Below are 7874 nucleotides of genomic sequence, written 5' to 3'. Positions count from 1 at the left end.
AACTACTCAACTTCAAGTGCCTGGGGGCACGGCTTAAAATTGAATGATTGATTTCAAATTTTGCAAGTATTATTTTTTTGGGCATTAACAAAAAATGGGATGGTGCCGCCAAAAAAATTTAAACATCTATTTTTAAGGGCCACCCTAGTGCCCAGCTGGTGCTGGCCTCAAATGTAAACATATAGGAGCACTTATTTATTATGTAAATAATGAAGAAAGTATTACAAAGACTAATTTAGAACAGGAATTGGGCAGGCCTTCGAAATCAGGGGAAGCTAAATACAAAAAGGTAGAACTATTGAAGATCTATTTCCAAAAAAAAAACAAAAACAGTCTGAAGTTGAAAGTATTGCTATCAGTCATGAGTCACTTATAACGGATTATAATATTTTAGAAATTCCATGTATTCTTAGTAAAATGATTGAAAAGAACCCTCCTCAGTGTGAGATTGCTATTGAGTGCCAAAAATGTTTAGAAGAATTATTGGATGAGGTAGAAGAGTCTATAACTACAGATTTTATGTATACTATAGTTTCTAAACAATATTCATTTGACATAAGCTTTTCTAAAAAAATAGGTTCTTATTTTCCTTTAAACATAAAAGAACACACATTTTATATGAATAATGTAGTAGTTAATTCTAAACAAATAATAAGTATAAATAATCAGACTAAAATGCAGTCTGAAAGTATACAATGGAAATATATTAGACAGAGTAGAATTTCAGCAAGTGTTAAAGCTCATCGAATAAAAATTTGTAAAGACCTGTCATTTTAAAATCAAGAAAAATTAGCTACATCTTTATTAATTGATAAAGAATAGGTATATCAAGGTAAAATTAATGTGGCATATGGCAACAAATATGAAAATGAGGCAATCAAGTATAATAATACAAAGTTTAATAATACTATTCTTAAATGTGGAGTTATAGTACATTCTCAAAAACCATGGTTGTGTGCAAGTCCTGATGGTATTGTAATTAAAAATAGGACTGTTAAAGTACTAGAAGTTAAATGTCCTATTTCTTGCCAATCCAAACCAATTTGTGATCCTGAAAACCAGAAATGTAATGTTCCATACTTAAAATATAGGAATCATCAAATTGTCTTGAGTACTACACATCGATATTACACCCAGTGCCAAATATTAATGTATTGTTGTGGCATAAGTGAATGTGATTTATTGGTTTACAATAAAATTGATCCAGTTGTTATTAACATTGAAAAAAATATTTTATTTTTACAAACAATATTGCCAAGACTTGAATTTTTTTATTTTAACTTTTATTTACCAAAATACATTTTTAAATAATTATATTATTTTTTATTTTATAATCATTAATTTGTAAAGTTAAAAGATTCAATTTGTTTTATTATATTCTATAATCTAAACTAATGGCTAATCAGTTTTTTCAAAATTTGTTAATTTCATATAAAATATTAAAAATATATTTTGCATTATTACTCTTTAATTATTGGATTTTGTAAGTTTGTTAGGACACAACAAATATGCATTATGTCATCAATATAAGGCAACAAATCTGCAGTTATTTTATTTAAAATACCTTGTGTTTTTAATTTGGCAAATACTCTTTCGATGTGAATTCGCACACTAGCCACATTATACGTTTCAATAACTTCATTCTCACTAAATTTGCCATTATGGAATATAGGAGGCATTACCAAAATACTATTTTTATTCTCACATAATACCTTAATACCAGGAAACCCTTTATCAGCTAAGACTTGATCACCCATTTCCAAATTAGAGAAAAACCCACTGTCATTAGTAATAAAGGTGTCACTTGTTCTACCACCATAACATTTGGATAAAAAAGAAATAAAACCACTTGGAGTTATTGCCACCAAAGTTTTAACTGTATATGCACTTTTGTACCTTGAGTACATATATATACGTTGTTCAACTGAACTTGGTTATTCAGTCTTTATCCCAGTACAGTCAATAATACAACGACAATTTGGATAATTGTCCTTAAACACTCTTGGCAAAGTTTCTACAACTGTCTTTTTATTTGGCCAAAAAATGAAATGTTTAGTTTTACTAACCAAAACTTCTAATATGCTAAAAAATATTCTTGAAACAGTAGTACGATTTACATTAAACAGCACACCAATAGCTGAATATATAATAAAATGCTTAATTTTGATGAGAAAAATCATCAACTTATTTTCTACCACCATAAGACTGAGGTACTAATGATAGTAAAAGATCAAATACTTTAAACGTTGTCCCAGTTAGATATTTTAGTTGTGATTCATAAAGTATAGAATTAAAACCTTGAAAACAGTTCAGTTTTAAACAAGATATATCAAGACCACAAGCAACACTTTTTACTGGCCGTTCTATTGAGTTATTAGACAAGGGTGGTATATGTGCTAGTGTGCCAACATCACAATTAGATTTATTAAATTCACATTCAAATTTAAACTGATTTATATTGAAGTCAAACATAACTTGTGTCCCAAAGCTACAAAATGAATTAATTTTATCATATTGGGGGATTTCAATGATTTCTTCATCTAAACGCTCTACATCATTAAATACAACTACTTTTTGACGCTTAATTTTTCGATTATATCTGTTACTCTTTTGTTCATTATTAACTGGTTTTCTCTTGTAAATATCAGGAAACAATGATGGTATATATGATGGACTATTAGGGTCTTTTGATCGTTTATTACCCACAAAGTGTTCACTACATACAACTGATTGTGGTTTAGGACACCATAGTTTACCATTATCACTGAAATATCAATATTATTTAAAGTTTGATTTCTATGAAAAATCTATAGTACTTATAGTATGTATAGTTTGTTTAACTCACTCCAATCGCTTAACTGTCAAGATCCATTTCTTTTTTAAATCAATTTCATATTGTTTATTAGGAAAATTATAAAATTTGACATTTTTATTTTTTGTATTTTTGTAAGAATTGTTACAATTTACAACACAGCACATCTTACAGCTCATTTTAAATTTTTAACAGAATAGAAAAATTTTGCGATAAATAGGTAAACAAAACAATTTAATATTTATGAAACAGATTACAATTTACAGGTAGGTATAATTAGCAATTAGGTATATTATTATATTACTAGTCTAGGCGCTATACACTAAAACTTGGATCGTAGACCACCCAGAGCGCTAGCATCGGTATGCACGGTGTCTATAATTTAAGTTAAAGGACCATGAAAGAAAAAATAAAAAAACCATATTTTTATTTTTATATTTGAAAAACATAGTACTCCATATAAAAATAATATTAGTCCAGACTAAAATTGTTTACGACTTTTCGTTGGCGATATACAGGCATTTGAAGTTGACGTGTGACGTCATAGAATCTATTCTCGTGACGTTTATACGTGTAAATATTACGTCTTCAACTTATTGTACCCATTATTATGAGCGTAATATTTATCACACCTTTTTGGGTTTTAGAGATATTTTTAAAGTTAATAATTTTCTATTTAATTTAATGTTAAAATAATATATATTATAATATTATATAATGAACTATATTAACTACAACAATAATAATATTTATAGTTGCATAGTCTCACAATATGATACAAATATGTTAAACAGTGTCTACTCAATTATTTTAATCGTTGATATTCCTAATTCCCACTCCCATGATACTAATGTAAATATGTAATAAATATTGTTTTTCGATATTGCACTTGCACACAGTCATGATAATTCAGTTATTCAGATTATTTATTTTATAAATCAGTATTTCGTGAATTATGAATGGTCGTCGCGACGTGTTTTACTAAAGTAGTTTCGTTTTTCAAAACGTTTTCGTTTGTTTTTTCATTTTTATTTTTTTTATTTCCAAGAAAAGATAAACATCCTGGTATATTTAAAAAGAGGGTATTTTTTTTAAAAAAAAGAACTTTGAACCTTCATCGGGTACCAGAGTATGTTCTAAACATTTTAGAACAGAAGATATGAATCAATCTAATTTGCTCCGAAAACAATTGATGCCAAATGAAAATATTCGAATACGTTTAAATGTTGATGCTGTTCCTACTGTACGTTGTGACGACGAAAAAATAACGTCGACAACTGTACGAAGACAATTATTGAGAACCAGTACACCAAAAAAAGTAAAATTACAACCATCGACATCAAGTATTATATCGACGGTGTTTTGTAGAAAGGGCGTAACCCTCATAATTGAAATTGTTTAAGAGGAACATAAAACTGCATGAAAAATACAATTTTTAACATACAGTTGGCGAAATTATAATTTTAGAAAACAGAAAGACTATCGATTTCATAGATCATTATTAATTTGCAATACTTACCTGAAATAATTACGTAATTAGTATTTAAAACACATGATTCGAGGGTTAAGCCCATATTGCATTATGTATAATAGAGAAGCCTTTTTGATTAAAATAATTTTTAGTGGTAAAAGCCCTTTATACGTTTTTTTTTTCACAAGCCCTTTTTAACTTATCATAAAATACGATTATTTAAGTGGTAAATGCCCTTCTTACATAATATTATTTTTCAATAGTCTTTTTTTTATTCAAATCATCAATTTTTAAAATATTATTATAAACTTGAACAACATAAATATAATATACAAATTGTATCAACATTTTTATAAATACAATAAAATTATAATATAATAGCCAAGAATCTACCTATGTTATAAAATCAAATTTAAATTACAACTTGATTAACAAAAAATAATACATTTTAAACAAAATAAATTTAAGAGAAACTAAATCAGACTTTGATAAAAAGTTAAAACAAATTATTGATTTTTCATTAAATTAATAATCACATTTTAAAATATAAACTTAAACAAAATAGTTGATAAAAATAATAATAATACAAAACTTACAAAGATAACAAACTTAATCAATATTTTTATAAATACAATAAAATAATGATATAAAATTTAATTTAATTATAACTAAGGTTATAACTTGATTAACAAAAAATAATACATTTTAAACAAAATAAATTTAAGAGGAACTTAATCAGACTTTGATAAAAAGTTAGAACAAATAATTGATTTTCATTCAATTAATTATCATTTTAAAATATAAACATAAATAAAATAGTTTTTATTAATGATAATAGGAATTATAAAAAATAACATGAATAAAATAGTTTATAATATAACAACAAACTTAATTATCAACATTTTAAAATAAAATAGATAAAACAATAACTTGGTTTGTAATATTAAATGTATTAGGTAGGTATAATAATAATAGAGATCTAAAATTAATTTTTGATTTCAATCTTCTTCGTCAGTTTCAGCTAGTTCATCTCTAATTGTTGATTTAAACGGGATTTCCAAGTACTCACTATGAAATTTATTAGGGATTGTTTTTTTTGGTACATAACTGTTTAAGGTCATTGTATTTGGTTTCAGTTATTGGAAGTTTGGAGAAATATAACTGTTTTGGTTCAACATTTTTTAGTTTGGATCTTAATCTATTCTCAGTAATACTTACATTTTTGTAGTCTAAAATAATATTATTGTCATCATTGTGTTTAAAAGAATAAGCTATCTTAAAATTATTAAGATACTCTTTATTAAAATATACTGTTCTAATCTTTTTTAATTTAACATCACAGCCATCTGTATCTTTTAATTTTGGTCGATTAAACATTGTTTTACATACTTCAGACCAATCTAAAAAGTCTGAATGATTTAGTTCAATAGTATTATATGGACCAAATTTAGTTCTTGAATTTCTGATTATAGTAGGCCATTCAGATGGAGCCCATCAGTTTTTCTTTTTAAATGTTTCTCAATACATGCATGCACAGAGTCAACTGGCATGTATGTATGTCCTGGCAATAAATAATTAATCGTTAAACTGTTAATATTTTTTGAAATTAATAGGAAATAACGCAACATAGACAAAACAACATGATTTTTGTTTTGTCCAGGACAACTATCACAATAAAGTGCTATTTCTTGAAAAGTACCTGTTTCATCAATAGTTTTTAAATATTTAAATAAAATGGAAGCAATTTCATTTGAGCCCCTTTTTCCTTCAGGCTCAGACCACAGATAACAATTTCCATTTTTTGTATTACTTTCATAAATACTTAGGTAATAATATGCTAGTTTTCTTGAATAAAATAATAACATACTGTTGCCACATGGAGTGTTCAATACTTTTTGCAGATCAAAGCTGCAGCACAAAAATCCATTTTTTCCACTTCTCAGTTGATCTTGCTTAAATACTTCATGTGTGAATTTTTTTTCTGCTATGTGATGTTCATAATTAAGTATATCTTCAGCTGTTTTAGTTTCATTGTTTGTAAATCCTTCACAAAAAGTGCATTTATCTTTTTTTGGTACATGAATACCTATATTATATTCAGTATTCCATCTTTTTTAAAATACACCACAAGATACTGATGGCTTGTTATTCAACTTACAGTCTTCAATATAAACTCTGTACACATGTTCTAAACTATTAAAATCATTTGTGATATATTTTTTACTAGAGGAGCCTCTACAATAGTGGGATGGGACAGCTGGCAACATTTGTATAAATCTGTCAACATTCCCAATTATGACATCAGCAGTTTTAATTTTTGATGGTTGCTTACCTCTATTGTCATGTTTAGAAACATAGAGATCAATCTTGTTATCACAAGTATATCTTAGTAATTTTTCTGAAATGTCCAATGTACTAAGAATAAATTTCCTACATACTTCTTTTTCAACATTATCAACAAAGACAAAATAATGATAAGTACTAGAACGATTAGATGTATGTAAAACATAAGTCCTTTTAATGGGAGCTTTTTCCATACAACTTATAAATAGTCTCTTTTTCTATTATAATTATTAAGTTCATACCAATATTTATTAAATATGGCCAATCTTTCAGTTTCACTAATGGTTGCACACTCATTTTTAAATTTTTTTTAACCAAACAATCATTTTCTTTCATTTTTTTCTTTTGGACAACTTCAAAACTATTATCTTTCTTCATTTTTTTATAGCTTTCACCTATTGCACGGTTTTGTTTTTTATTCAAACGAACATCAATCTTTCTTTTTTTTTTACCAAGCACTCCAACAATCAGATCTTCATCAGCTTCAGAAAATGGGACATTTATATCACCAGAAATAATATTATTATTATTTTCTATAGCATTATTAATATTTATATTCATTCCTGTCTCAGAATTAGTATTTATAATAATATTATGATCAATTTTATCTTCTAATACAACCAACTCATCAATGTTTTCAATATTGAGGTTTATATCAGACTCTCTAATCCAGCGCAACGGTAGTGGCGCGAAGCTAAGTAAAAAAAAAAGCGAAGCGGTCACTACCGTAGTATATTACACGAGCCAGAGTTTGCCCATTGAATGTGTATAAATTTGCCCGTTTTCTTTAACCAGGGCTACAGACCTAATGAATGAACGGATTGGTTTGTTTGTGGTATCAATAGATCGGGCATGATTTGTAGATTATACCTTTGTCATTTTCGAAAAAATTGGTTAAATAATAACGAATATATTAGCAAAAAAGTCAAGTATTTTTTAAGCAAAAAGATATTGTGCTCGACCGTTTTTAGTTATTACGTTTCACGCAGCAGCGCACGAGACCGTATTACCCCCTCTATTCCGTATACGTTTTCGTCGCGGTCGTACACTGGGCAGTGGTTGTGACTTGTGGTTCCTGCCGTTGCCCGGCGCCCGCGTCTTCGCTTATCGTATTATTCGTATTCGTTATTTCTATATCGACATTCATATTTCTGGTGACGTTCGGTGTAGATGTGTTTATTCGCCGCCGCCGCGCAAACCACATTTTATTTGTTGTCTCGTTTGTTACAGTGTTGTAGTAGGCCGTAC

The 7874-nt window shown here is 27.6% G+C and overlaps 2 pseudogenes; one reads left to right on the top strand and one right to left on the bottom strand.

Moving 5' to 3' along the window:
- Positions 1 to 152: 152 nt before the first annotated feature.
- Positions 153 to 1311, top strand: LOC126555766 (uncharacterized; annotated as a pseudogene).
- A 623-nt stretch (positions 1312 to 1934) lies between these two features.
- LOC114121001 (uncharacterized) lies at positions 1935 to 2979 on the bottom strand (annotated as a pseudogene).
- Between the last annotated feature and the right edge of the window lie 4895 nt (positions 2980 to 7874).

This window comes from Aphis gossypii, unplaced genomic scaffold (assembly GCF_020184175.1).
Source record: "Aphis gossypii isolate Hap1 unplaced genomic scaffold, ASM2018417v2 Contig01080, whole genome shotgun sequence".
NCBI lineage: Eukaryota > Metazoa > Arthropoda > Insecta > Hemiptera > Aphididae > Aphis > Aphis gossypii.
The sequence above is the reverse complement of the archived record's forward strand: the minus strand, read 5'-3'. Positions and strand labels throughout refer to the sequence as shown.